The following is a 13545-nucleotide window of genomic DNA, read 5'->3' as shown; positions in this document are numbered from 1 at the left end:
TCCACACTCTCTATTTCTGAATTGAGAAAGCTCCTCGGATGAGAAGCGAAACGTCTTCAGCTACAGAATAGAAGTCCAGTTGTTTTTGTTTTTTAACTTTTTTTGAATTTACCATGGCCTGGATGACTGAGAATTTACACCAGCATATCTGGTAAGTGATAAAGTTTGAATAAATCAAGTAATCTAAGGATTACGTTCCTTATAAAGGACAGTCAATCTGTTATAGATCAAAAAGCTGGTCTGATACTTTTTTTAACGAGAGATAACAAGTGCAGTATCTTGTTAATAGCAAGATTTCTTTCCTATTCTTAACTTTTACATTAGAAAATAAGTTTTGTGCTGGAAAGTTTTTAAAGTAAAGAATCTCAGCTCCTTGCCAAGCAATAATTTTGTCATTGTATTGATCAGTAACCATGTAAGCTTCCACTAATATAAATGTTGGTTTCATTTACAGGATGATATAGATTTGCTCTGAAATGGTGAGAAACAGCTGATAGCTTTTAATAGATTTTCATTCGAACCTCTGACCCTTTCTGCTGTCCTTAAATAAATTCTGTGTATAAGAATGTGTGGTGTGTAGGCAGCCATATCCAAGAGCAACAGACAGAAGAGCTCCTGTGTGTGTAAATGTGTAAATTGTGAGCCTGTTGTCAAATTATTTATAATGTCAGTGTGGGTGGGCAGAAAAAAGCCAGAGGGCAGTACATATTCACACTAAAAAAGATGGAGAAAAGGCTTCTGCAGCTCTTCCAAATTCCAATTATCTGCTAATTTAAAATAATTGAGTCTCGCTTGTCCTTTAACTTTTGCATATCAAATGCAGAGAAAATGGCTGTATTTTGCCAACTCACCCATAAAAACTTAGAAGAAATTATAAATCAGTTAAGCTCATCATCCTGCTGTCTTGATATCCTTCCTACAACCTTCTTGAAGAAAGTTCTTCCTGTCATTGCATCTGACTTGATTCAAATAGTAAACTCATTTCTCTCATCAGGCTCTAAAAACAGCAGTTATCAAACCTCTGTTAAAAAAGAACAATCTGGATAAATCACTATTGCAGAATTACAGGCCAATCTCCAACCTCCCATTTATCAGCAAAATTATTGAAAAAGCTGTATTTCAACAGTTCAATAGCTTCTTAACAACGACCAACCACTTTGACATCTTTCAGTCTGGTTTCCGTGCTCACCACAGCACTGAGACTGCCCTCGTCAAAGTGTTCAATGATGTCCACATGAATACAGACTGTGGAAGAACCACAGTGCTGGTTCTACTGGACCTCAGCGCAGCATTTGACACTGTTGACCATAATATATTATTAGAGCGACTGGAGAGCTGGGTCGGACTCTCAGACACAGCACTCAGCTGCTTCAAATCCTACCTAAACAACAGGAACTTCTTTGTATCAATAGGCAACTTCTCTTCAGAGCGAACAAAAGTCACATGTGGAGTACCTAAAGAGGAATGATCAAGAGTCAGCGCGCAGCTTCAGGTATTACAGCTAAAAACTAGTGATCAGGCCGGAAACCTGGGTGTAGTAATGGACTCAGACCTGAACCTTAAGAGACACATAAAAACAGTGCCAAAGTCGGCTTTCTACCACTTGAAGAACATCTCCAGAATTAAAAGACTAATGTTACAACAAGACCTAGAGAAAATTATGCACGCTTTCATCTTTAGTCGTCTCGATTACTGCAACAGTTTCTTCACGTCTGCCAAAAACTCAATCAGACAGCTGCATCTGATCCAAAATGCTGCTGCTTGTGTTCTCACTAAGACCAGAAAAATAAAGCACATCACCCCGGTTTTAAAGACCCTACACTGGCTCCCTGTAGCTCAGAGAATAGACTTTAAAATACTGTTGTTAGTTTATAAATCACTCAACGGTCTCGCAACACAATACATTAAAGACTTACTATCGTCGTATCAACCCTCCAGAACTCTCAGGTCTTCTGGTTCCAGTCTACTTTGTATCCCCAGAACCAGAACCAAACATGGAGAAGCAGCTTTCAGTTTCTATGCACCATCAATCTGGAACAAACTCCTGGAAAACTGCAAAACAGCCAAAACACTAAATTCCTTTAAATCAAGGCTGAAAACTCACCTGTTTAGAGCTGCCTTTGATTAGTTGATGTTCTCCTTGTGTTCATTTTGCTTATATGGGTGAAGTATCTGGCTCAAACGACCAATGTGATGAATAGCTAGGATTGTACCTTATTCTAGGGGAATTCGCAGGAACACCTCATCCACACAGACACTCCGATCAGAGAGTGAGGCTGGATACATTAGAACAGTCTTCAGAATTTAATAATTAGGCAGACTCTAACTTCCATACGTCTTTCTGTTCATTGATTGGTCACTTGTAGTTTGTCCTATAATCTACAATCTGTCTCTGACTCTCTCTGTCTGTCTGGTATCTGAAATAAAGAAACAATATATCTGAGAAGACAAAATCAAGCATGTGATAACTTGTGGCCTAGCTTTAACTTAAATGACTTAAATGACCGTTAGCAAGTCTGTTACAACAGTATCTATCTATCGATCAATAGCTTTGAGGCGTTGTTTGGCAATTTCTAGAGCCTCAATGGTACTTTCAATGACAGGGAAATAACAAGAGAGTAAATCCACCCAGAGCTGCAACTGATCAATGCTGGAGAAGCATACAGAAAAAGGAGGCATCACACAATGATAATGCCCCATAGATTCAGGATGCAAGATCTAAATACACCAATCTCCCAGAGTAAGAACTAGTAACTATAACAGTGACTGGCATCCAAGACAAAGTCTTACGAATGAAAAGCTGGACTGCACCAGGGCCTGACATGATCAACACCTACTGGCTGAAGAAACTGACTGCTCTCCATGAATGCCTAGCAGGACAAATGAACCAGCTACTGATGGAAGGGTTCCACCCTGAGTGGTTGACCCAAGGAAGGACAGAATTGATCATGAAAAACACCCCCAAAAGGGGCAATTCCTTCCTACTATTGGTCAATCACTTGTCTCTGTACAACATGGAAGCTCCTGTCAGGCATTATAGCAGCTAAGATGAATAAGGACATGGATCAATACCTGAGGGAGGTACAGAAGGGAATTGGCACCAACACCAGGGGAGCCAAGCACCAGCTACTAGTGGACAAAACTGTAGCTTGAGACTGTAAGACCAGACACACAAACCTCTGCACGGCCTGGATTGACTACAGGAAAACCTATAACTTGATGCCCCACACATCAATACTGGAGTGCTTGAAACTATAGAACGTCAACAGGACACTAAGAGCATTCATTGAGAACTCAATGGGAATGTGGAAGACAACTCTAGAGGCCAATTCAAAGCCAGTTGCACAAGTCTGTGTCAAATGTGGCATATACCAAGGTGATGCTTTGTCCCCACCCTTGTTCTGCATGGGCCTTAACCCCCTCAGCCAGATGATTGCAAAGAGTGGCTATGGATACTGGGTCCAAAGTGGGACAGTCATTAGTCACCTCCTCTATGACATCAAGCCGTATGCCAAAAGTGAGCGAGACATCGACTCAATGATCCACCTCACCAGGATACACGGCAAGGACATTGGTATGTCATTCAGACACCATAAATGCAGCTGAATGGTATTCAAGAGAGGCAAGGTGATCACAACTGAAGGGGCTGAACTACCTGACGGCAACACTGTAGATTTCCAGGACAGCTACAAGTACCTTTGTATCCCACAGACAAATGACAACCAGGATGAGGCCACAAGGAAGTCAGCCACAACCAAGAACCTATAGAGAGTAAGGCAGGTCCTAAAAAGTCAGCTGAATGGTAAGAACAAAGTTTAAGCTGTCAACACATATGTGGTGCAAGTCATTAGATACCCTGCTGGTATAATAACCTGGCCAAAGGAGGAGATAGAAGCCACTGACATCAAGAATCAAAGGCTTTTTACAATGCACAGAGGGTTTCACCCTATGTCCAGCACCCTGAGACTGTACACTACAAGAAAGGAGAGAGGCAGAGGCTAGTGAGCATCAGAGCCACTATACAGGATGAAACAACCAAAATCCTGGAGTACATCAGGAAGAAAGCCCCCAATGATGATCTGCTAACTGAATGTCTCAGGCAGCAGAAACCCAATGTGAAAAAAGAGAAAAAAGGAACCCTCATGGAAAGACAAGCCCCTGCATGGCAGATTGGGGAAGTAGCTGATATGAACAAATCCTACCAGTGGCTAGAAAGGGCAGGACTGAAGGACAGCACAGATGCACTAATCATGGCAGCACAAGAGCAGGCCCTCAGCACAAGAGCAATAGAGGCCGGGATCTATCATATCAGGGAAGATCCAAGATGAAGGCTGTGTAAAGATGCCCCTGAGACAGTCAAGCACATAATAGCAGGATGTAAGATGCAGGCAGACAAAACATACATGGAACGCCATAACCAAATGGCTGGAATAGTGTACAGGAACATCTGTACCGAGTATGGACTGAAAGTCCAACAGTAAAAGTGGGAGACTCCGCCTAAGGTGGTGGATAATAGCAGGTCTGAGATACTGTGGGACTTCCAGATACAGACTGACAAACAGGTGATGGCTAACCAACTGGACATTGTGGTGATAGATAAGATACAGAAGAAAGCAGTCGTGATAGATGTAGCTGTCTCAAGTGACTGTAAAATCAGGAAGAGGGAGGACGAGAAGCTCGAAAAATACCAAGAGCTGAAAGAGTCATTAGAGAAGTTGTGGACAGTCAAGGCCTCAGTGGTACCAGTGGTCATTGGAATACTAGGTGCTCTGACCCCAAACTGGAAGAGTGGTTCTAGGGCGAGATGGAAGGTTTATTTTTGTTTGTTTGTTTGTTTTGTTTTTTAGCACCTTTACCTTAGTTGTTTAAAGCAAGATCATTTAGTTCATTGCTTGCAACCCAATGTCCTCAAGGTGAAGTTTTCTCATGGAAAAATCACAACTTTTACCAAATGCACGTGGTGCTTTTTTCAGGAACTGATTTAAAGATAAGATGATATAATATGGTAAACAGTAAAGAAGAAATGGGACAACACAAGTTTTTCTCAAGTTAAAAAGTATCCATTTGCTTTTGTCCCACCATCTTTCATGCCAGAGGTTTAGACAAAGATTATCTTACATTGAGATATGATGAGAAATCTCATGCTTTAAGTATATGTTGTAAATGACTCTCAGCTGCTACCCCATCAGAGTGTAGCCTATATATCCATATAACTAAGTTATAGGCTTTTGTAGTGGCCGTCCTAAATTGGAATGACTCCAAAAGTTAGTCAGTTTTTGAAGCATATTTAGTGATTATTTTCTGAAAGTTTTATTTCAATTCATCCAGTGTCTCGTGAGATATTTTGTTAACAGACAGACAGAGTTGACTCTAAGTGGTTATTGGCCAAATTTCAAAGAAAGATCTTCTGCAATCTATTAGCATTAAGAATAGGGTTGGGAGTCAATGTCAGCTACTACCACTACTGTTTAATTAACTGTGGCAGCTTTTTTTTTACAAATTGAAATTAAAAGTTAATCAATTTTAGATGTACATAGATGTACTGGTTACTTTGAGAGTTTTGTTAAAAACTGTCCAGTAGTTCATAACATATTTTGTTAACAGACACAGTCAAAAACAGTAATGTCCACCTTTGCCTTTTTGGCTGTAAGCGATAATAATTTAGGATTTTCCCAGAGCTGTGCTCACAGTTTACATAACAGAAAGAGATTACAAACATTTGCAGTATTGTTTGTGTGTGGTGCAGAGATTCCCTGCAGCTATGACTGCACATGATCTGCACTTGGAGAGGAGATGGGAGCTGTAACTTGTTTCCAGGCACACCCCACCCTACTGATCCACTTCTCTGATTTCCATCTTTAATGAAGTGTCCTTTAACAAAGCATGCAGTGTGCACCTTCTTTGCACACTGCTGTCAAATGCTGTGTGTATTTTGTAATTGTGGAACAGTCATTCCCTTACGGAGCATTTGATAATACAGAGTTTACATTTGTGCCTCCAGGTGCAGATAGAGAAAAAAAGTCTAATTTGACAAGTCTAAAGCTGTGTGTGCATGAGTGAGACGTTCTCCAGGTGTGTTTGTTTAAAGGAGGCATAGTTGAAATGTGTGCTTACCTGCAGCTGAGGAATTCAGCAAAGTTTCTTAAACAAGTTTAAGAATAAACCTGCAAGAGGTCTGAATGTCATACAGATTAAACGTAAACTGAAATAAAATCTCAACAAATTGACATGTCATGAATGTTATTTAGTCAAACACACCCACACAACATTCCAGGGACCCATTTTTCTGACCTAAAACTTAAGTAAACTGTTTTTAGAGTTTTAGTCAATAATTTCCGAAGTGGGTGATTTGTGGGGCGGAGTTGCCGTCCTGGGGTCATGACTTGCACTGTGCCCTGGCTGGCCAAAAAAGCCACTACTGTCTGGTTGTTTACTAGTAGAAATGGAAGAAGCCTTTTTTGAACACAAAGAAATGCCAGAAGACTTTGCGGGAGCAATGGATATACAACCATACCAGTATGAACCTAAACTGACGGCTGGATCTCTGGTATCAGATGAAAACTCTTCAGATTCAGATTCTGATGATCACCAGGGCTGTCATGGCCAACAAAACAATGAGTGTAAAGATTGAGTTGGGAATTTGGAATGATGAGAACCAATCCCCCCCAGGTTGTTGTCATGACACCTGCACACGAAACGAAAAAAATCAATAACTCTGGCAGGAGAGAGCTAACATTGCTAACATGAAGCTAACCTGATGCTAACTCTTAAACAACGTGCACATTTGCGAGTAGCATTTATAAACTCTCATACCAGAGTAAACTTATCAACAGCAGTTTCAGACTATGACACTTGTTTAATCACACATGGATTATCTATATTTTTTCATCAAAAACAAACTGCTCTGAATCACAAACTGACCTCAGGCTGTCAGCCTGTAAGCAGCTCATACCTTTTAATGACAGCACACGTTCAAGTGATGTTTGAAGTAAAACTTCCTGATTCTCGTCTCATTCTCTGTAGGGATGTCCTCCTTTCCATTTGCCTTTCTTTTAAAATTACAAATAGTTGGCAAAAGGTTCTGTTTTTTGGCATGAAGCCAATCCACCATATTAACAAGGTCGGAGCTGTGCTTCCTTTGAAGTGGTCTAAACCAAAGTTCTGATAGTAATTCCCACATTGGAGTTTGGGGATCCAAATCTGAGGGAGGTTTTTATATTTTGGAAACCCAAAAAAATGAAACTCCAGTAGGGTGTTTCTGGAAAGTTAGAACAATTAATTCCAATGGACTGTATCGGTATTCATCCACTCACTGATGAATTGTTGAATTCTTGTGTATCTCAGCGGCTCTGTGGATGTCATATATCAGGGAGGTCATGAAAAAACTCAGAAAACTGTAGTTTTTTCAATGTTCAGTTTTTTAAAAAGTAGTATCATTTTTTTTACAACAAGCATATTTTATGATTTTCTTTCAACTGATGTTGGCTTCAAAACACTTCTGTCCAGCTTTAAGGTATGCATGGTGGGATTAAAGTGTTTCATCAGTTCTGTTTCACATTGCTAGAAAAAAAAAAAATAAACACAACACCTATAAATAAATAAATAAATAAATAAATAAAAGCAAAGTTATTATAATAAGGAAAGAACATTTTTAACATAATAGTCATTTTTGCTTTTTTAACTGAAATATATTTATTTCAACAAAGACAATAATGGTCTGTGTTTTTATTTTAAAATAAATTGAGTCTAGTTTTTGCCCCTCACTTGTACAGATAACCCATATCAAATAAAAACTGAGATTTATATGGTAAGACCATCAACTGCACAAAATACACTGCCTGGACAAAACAAATTTTGAAAGTCGCCACCTGGATTTAACTAAGCAAATAGGTACGAGCCTCCTATTGGATAATTACTGCATGGACAATTATGTTTCAGCTGTAAACAAGTTATTTAACCCCAGCTGGTGCAATGAGTTGCTTCTCATTTCTTAAACAACCATGTTGAAAGACATCCTGAGGTTGTGGAAAAGATGTCAGTCTGTTTGAGAAGGGTCAAATCATTGGCATCAAGCAGAGAAAACATCGAAGGAGATTGCAGAAACTACTAAAATTGGGTTAAGAACTGTCCAACGCATTATTAAAAACTGGGAGGCTAGTGGGGACCCATCATCTTCAAGGAAGAAATGTGGCTGGAAAAAAATCCTGAATGATCGTGATCGGTGATCACTTAAATGTTTGGTGAAATCAAATCGAAGAAAAACAACAGAACTCTGGGCTACATTTAATAGTGAAAGTAAGAGCATTTCCACACACAATGCGAAGGGAACTCAAAGGATTGGGACTGAACAGCTGTGTAGCCTTAAGAAAACCACTAATCAGTGAGGATAACCTGTAAAAAAGGCTTCAATTTGTTAGGAAGCATAAAGATGGACTCTGGAGCAATGGAAGAAGGTCATGTGGTCTGATGAGTCCAGATTGACCCTGTTCCAGAGTGATGGGCACATCAGGGTAAGAAGAGAGGCAGGTGAAGTGTTGCCTACTGTCCAAGCCTGTGGGGGCAGTGCTATGATCTGGGGTTGCTGCAGTTGGTCAGGTCGAGGTTCAGCAACGGTATGTGATCAAAGAATGAGGTCAAAGGTCAGCTGACTACCTGAATATACTGAATGACCAGGTTATTCCATCAATGGAGTTTTTCTTCCCTGATGGAACGAGCATATTCCAAGATTACAAGGATACCAGGATTCATCAGGCTTGAATTGTGAAAGAGTGGTTCAGGGAGTGAGAGACATCATTTTCACACATGGATTGGCCACCACAGAGTCCAGACCTTAACCCCACTGAGAATCATTGGGATGTGCTGGAGAAGGTCAGACTCCACCATCATCAATGCAAGATCTTGGTGAAAAATTAATGCAACACTGGATGGAAATAAATCTTGTGACACTGCAGAAGCTTATTGAAACAATGCCACAGTCAATGTGTCTCGTAATCAAAGTTAAAGTGTATAATACTAGATTAAATGTCCCTGTCTTCTCTCACTGTTGGGAATTGAAACCAACAGAAGCTGCCATGTTGTATTTTTGGAACCAGCATCTGTGCACTAAAAATGTGTATCTAGGTCCTGCCTTCTCACCTACACACAATAATAGAGTTACATACTTCATTTTAAGCATGATTAATTACTGCTAAAACTCTTGGAAAAATTCATATTTAAGCATACAACAGCAAGGTAGTAATCATGTGAATCAACAACTGAATAAAAATAAAAATCAGATATGTGTTTACACACACACACACACATACAAATATAAACTGATACTTGTGATCATTTTTTTTATTCATCAAATTTTTGTTGAGAAAAAGCAGCAATTAGAGTCACAATTTTCCTTTTGTTTTACATTAATTCATAGTTTGTTTCTGTCAGTGTATACAATGATTTTACAAATTATGTCAAAGTGTAGGGCAGGCTTATTTTAGGTCAAATCATGACCAGTATTTCATGTTGAAAACTGATATAAAGGCTGTCTAGACCTTTTTTTTCCACAATATCTTTTAATAAAATCCTGTTTCTCTATTTCTTTTCTCCAAAGAAATATAAATTGTTTTTGTTTGAGGGCCAAGGTCTGGATTGATATGGTCCAGGGGTAATATATATGGCCCTCTGGTAATATATCTGACAGAAAACATTTCTTGGTTGTAACTGAAACAAAATAAAACAAAAACAAAAAAAAATTCAAATTGATGCTGGGATTAAAGAAGTCGGCAGAAATCTTTTGCCCTCCTAGCAAACTGGTGCATTCCACAGCTTAACCCCCCCAAACACACACAGCTCTTCTATTGAATTCCTGACAATGTAAGGTGACACTGCTACTTTCTCCTTGGTTTCTCCTCCTTCCACCTTTCTCCTCCCATCTCTTTGACAGGGATGAGCTCTGCTTTTTTAAAAGCTTCAGAAAAAAAAGTGAAGCAGGGGCTGAAATCCGAGCCTTTCCCTCAGAGGTGGAGGGAATTTAAGGCCTGTTTGTGTTGTATAAAGAGGAGGAGCAGCAGTGGGAGGAGAGCCGGCAGAGTGAGCGAAAAAGAGGGCATGAAGCAGCCGCAGAGGTCGAAGAACTGGAACAACTTAAACCAGAAGGGAAAGAAAATAAGAGTGGAGTTTATTGTTGGAGCTGAAGAGTGCTAAAAAGGGAGGAATATAAGGAGGAGGAGAGCTCAGCTTCCTCTGTGTGGCTGAACGTGGACTTGTTACCAAATGTTTGGATCGTAGGACAGGAAATATCCAGGTAGGACAGCAGGACAAAGGTTGCTGCTGCTGGTTGTATTACTGTGTTTTCTAGTTTGTTTCTCTGTTGTTTTGTTCAACGTCTGTTTGTATTCAATTTGCTGCAGAATGAAACATTAAATATCAAGCATTTTTTGAAGGAACTCATATCACCTGACGCCTTTCATGCCAGAGTTTTAATATAAGATCATCTTATGGTGAGAACAAACTGAGTTAGTTATCTTGGTCAAACCTGTAAATTATGTTGTATTAGTGCTTTGTAGTGCTCAGAGAATGTGTTGAGGATGACTCTCAGATATTACCATATCAAACTTTAGATTATATTTCTGTAACATCGACTGAGTTATAGCCATTTAGTGTTGGCTAAAGCTTTTTTTAGTGGTGGCAGCCATCTTGAATTGGGTTATCTCCAAATTTTCATAAGCTGTCCATATGCATTGTTATTTTTTTCTGAGAGTTTCATAAAAATTTCTCCCGTCTTCAAAGTATTGTGCCCATTGACCCACGACGTCCCGAGCTGAGGTCAGCAGCACACCATCCCCACCATAAACAATGTTGATGGTGCACCCATAAGACATTTTGCTGACAGATGGGGTTGACACTAAAAGTTCATAGTAAATTTGTAAGCAAAAATGTTGCACAGTGTGGGGTGCTCTGAGTATGTTTTGGGGATAATTCTCTGCTGATACCACAGCGAATTTTTACCATAATATTTGTAACATTAGCTGTTATAGCCATTTTGGTGTTTTCTAAGGTCAGTTGGATGTGGCAGCCATCTTGAATTGGCTTGTCTCCAAATATTGAGTTGAAGATGTACATCCAATGATTATTTTTTGAGAGTATCCTCAAAATCTATTCTGTCTTTATGATATATCTTGCGAATAGACAGACACAGATGACTGCAAAATTTTAGTGGCACAGTTTTAAAAACACATCAGGAACAATTAGTTAGCTCTCAGAGTATGTTGTACATTAATCTCATCTATTACCACCCCAATTTTTAGGTTAATATCTGTAAAACTGTACAAGTTTTTGACATTTTTGCATTCATGAAGGTCGCTTAGCTGTGTCAGCCATTTTAAATTGGGTTGTCACCAAATGGTAAGCAGTTGTAGATGTACATCCAGTTATTACTTTTTGAGAGTTTCAGTAAAATCTGTTAGCTGGTTCTTGTGATATTTTTCTACAAACAAAAGAACACAGAAACAGGTAAAAATGCTATCACACCTTCACCTATGGTGGCGGGTGGTAATAAAGTCTGTTTGTAATTAAAAAGGAAGTTTGCAGCTTTCACCATCCAGAACAGCATGCAAAGCTTCTGCAGTGAAGTTTAAATCCTCCTTTGTTGTTCTTTAAACTTCTCTCATCATGTGTCTTGTCTGTTAATCCAGACAGGATTTGATTTCACTGCTGGTGGTGCAGCTGGTTTTATTTATCTATTGGCAGATGTTCTCACACCTGCGTGCCTCACTGTCACGTAGGAGCTGATACTTTTTATCCTGATGTTGCTCTTACATCTTATCTTAGTGGTTTGTATCCTTCACATGGTTTTGATTAGAATTTTAGTGAGATTTCTGTTTTAGACAATTCTGTCCAGTAGTTCAGTGAAGTTTTAGTGTTCACAAGAAACTCAACACACTTTTTTCCCCCTCAAATATTGGTCCTATTTTTGGGAAAAAGTAGTTACTTGTAAAGTTTGTCTTCGTTGACCTTCTTTGTTATCTGAAAAAACTTTTCATTGCTCTTCTTGTGCAACTCCTGCTCCTTTTCTCTTACCTGAGTGAAGATGGCCCATCACCTTTTTCAGATCTTTAGAAATTGGTGTTAAATGTTTGTGCTGATTTGTGCAGCAAAAACATTTGTTTGTGCCACTATCATTTTAAAGATTACAACACAAAAATGTTTTCAGAAGTCAGGTCAACCAGCCCCTCAACATTTACAAAATCAAACAAAAGCAAATGGAATAGCTGAAGCTTCTCTACTTGTCTTTGCTGTATGACCTGCCCATAAACAAATCATTCAAGGTGCAAAAAAAAACTCAGTTTAACTTATTCATTTTAAGGGTCAAGGCACAAGCCTGCAGGCAATATTCTTACATACAAAGCAAAGCAAAAAGTGAAATAGTCAAAAATAATAGCTAGTTCCATTATCTAAATCACAAAATAAAAAGGGCTATTTTTCAGGAAATTTTTTCAGTTATTCCTTTGTGTAGAGCACATTGTGAGGAAATATGCTGGTTCTTTAGATGCTACGGTTACATCCTTTCTCGGGTCATCGTTTATCTCCCAGGTGCATGGGGTCCTTTAACAAAATGTCCTTTAATGCCCAGGTGTGTCTGGTGTTGGGTCCTCCTGAAATTCAATGGCTGCTTTCAGTGTGACACCAGTTTTGTTTGATTTGGCTAATGTGTGTGCGTGTGTAAAAATGCAATGCAAAACACACAAATGTTTGACACCAATTTCCAATGATTTGATGAAGTTGGGGGGCAATTTCACTCAGGTTTTTCTCTTTGATGTTTCCATTTACTGAACAAAAATCTAAACGCAACACTTTTGTTTTTGCTCCCAGTTTTCATGAGTTGAACGGAAAGATGTAAGACTTTTTAAATTGATATGATTGTTCACAAATTTGTATAAATCTGTGTTGGTGAGCACTTCTCCTTTGTCAATATAATCCATCCACATCATAGGTGTGGCATATCAAGATGGTGATTAGACAGCATGATTATTGCACAGGTGTGCTTTAGGCTGGCCACAATCAAAGGTTACTCTAAAACATGCAGTTTACTTTTACTGTATTTAGGCGGTCAGAAAACCTGTCAGTATCTGGTGTGACCACCATTTGCTTCACGTAGTGCAACATATCCCCCTCACTTAGAGCTGATCAGGTTATGTTCAAGGACTGAAATTGAGCTAAAGTGTTGTGTTTATCAGACCCTCCAGGATTTCGCAATGTTGCGATCGCAACTATTAACGCAAAATCAAGCAAACCCCGTGAAATCGGAACTTTGTGCAACTTTGCCCAAAACACTGCAACTTTCCCGCAACTTTAACCAAAATAACCCCAAATAACTCACGAAGAAGAGATGTGACGTCACATCCTGTCAACATCAGAATGCCGGGAGCGTGCAGGAGCAGTGACCGAAGCCAAAATGTACGTGGCAGCTGTTGTCAACAACAAGCTGTTGTCGACAACAAGCTGCCTTTCTTGGACTGTCTGGTGCACATGGTAGGAGAGGACAGTCTCAACATTGAAGTCTAC

General features: G+C 39.4%; 1 protein-coding gene across 3 annotated transcripts in view; it reads left to right on the top strand.

Annotated features, from left to right (window-relative positions):
* Nucleotides 1-13545, top strand: part of large2 (LARGE xylosyl- and glucuronyltransferase 2) — a 121978-nt gene that overhangs the window by 21686 nt on the left and 86747 nt on the right. For 2 of the 3 annotated variants that reach the window (XM_017438777.3, XM_017438775.3), the window contains exon 1: nucleotides 10054-10285. The exons of the other annotated variant lie outside the window; for it this stretch is intronic. The gene's annotated coding sequence lies outside the window, so the exon portion shown is untranslated. Of the gene's footprint in view, nucleotides 1-10053; nucleotides 10286-13545 lie in introns of those variants that run through there. 3 annotated transcript variants of the gene reach the window in all.

Source organism: Kryptolebias marmoratus, linkage group LG15, assembly GCF_001649575.2.
Source record: "Kryptolebias marmoratus isolate JLee-2015 linkage group LG15, ASM164957v2, whole genome shotgun sequence".
In the NCBI taxonomy this organism is placed as follows: Eukaryota; Metazoa; Chordata; class Actinopteri; order Cyprinodontiformes; family Rivulidae; genus Kryptolebias; species Kryptolebias marmoratus.
Note: the sequence above shows the minus strand (reverse complement) of the source record. Positions and strands in the feature narration are given on the sequence as shown.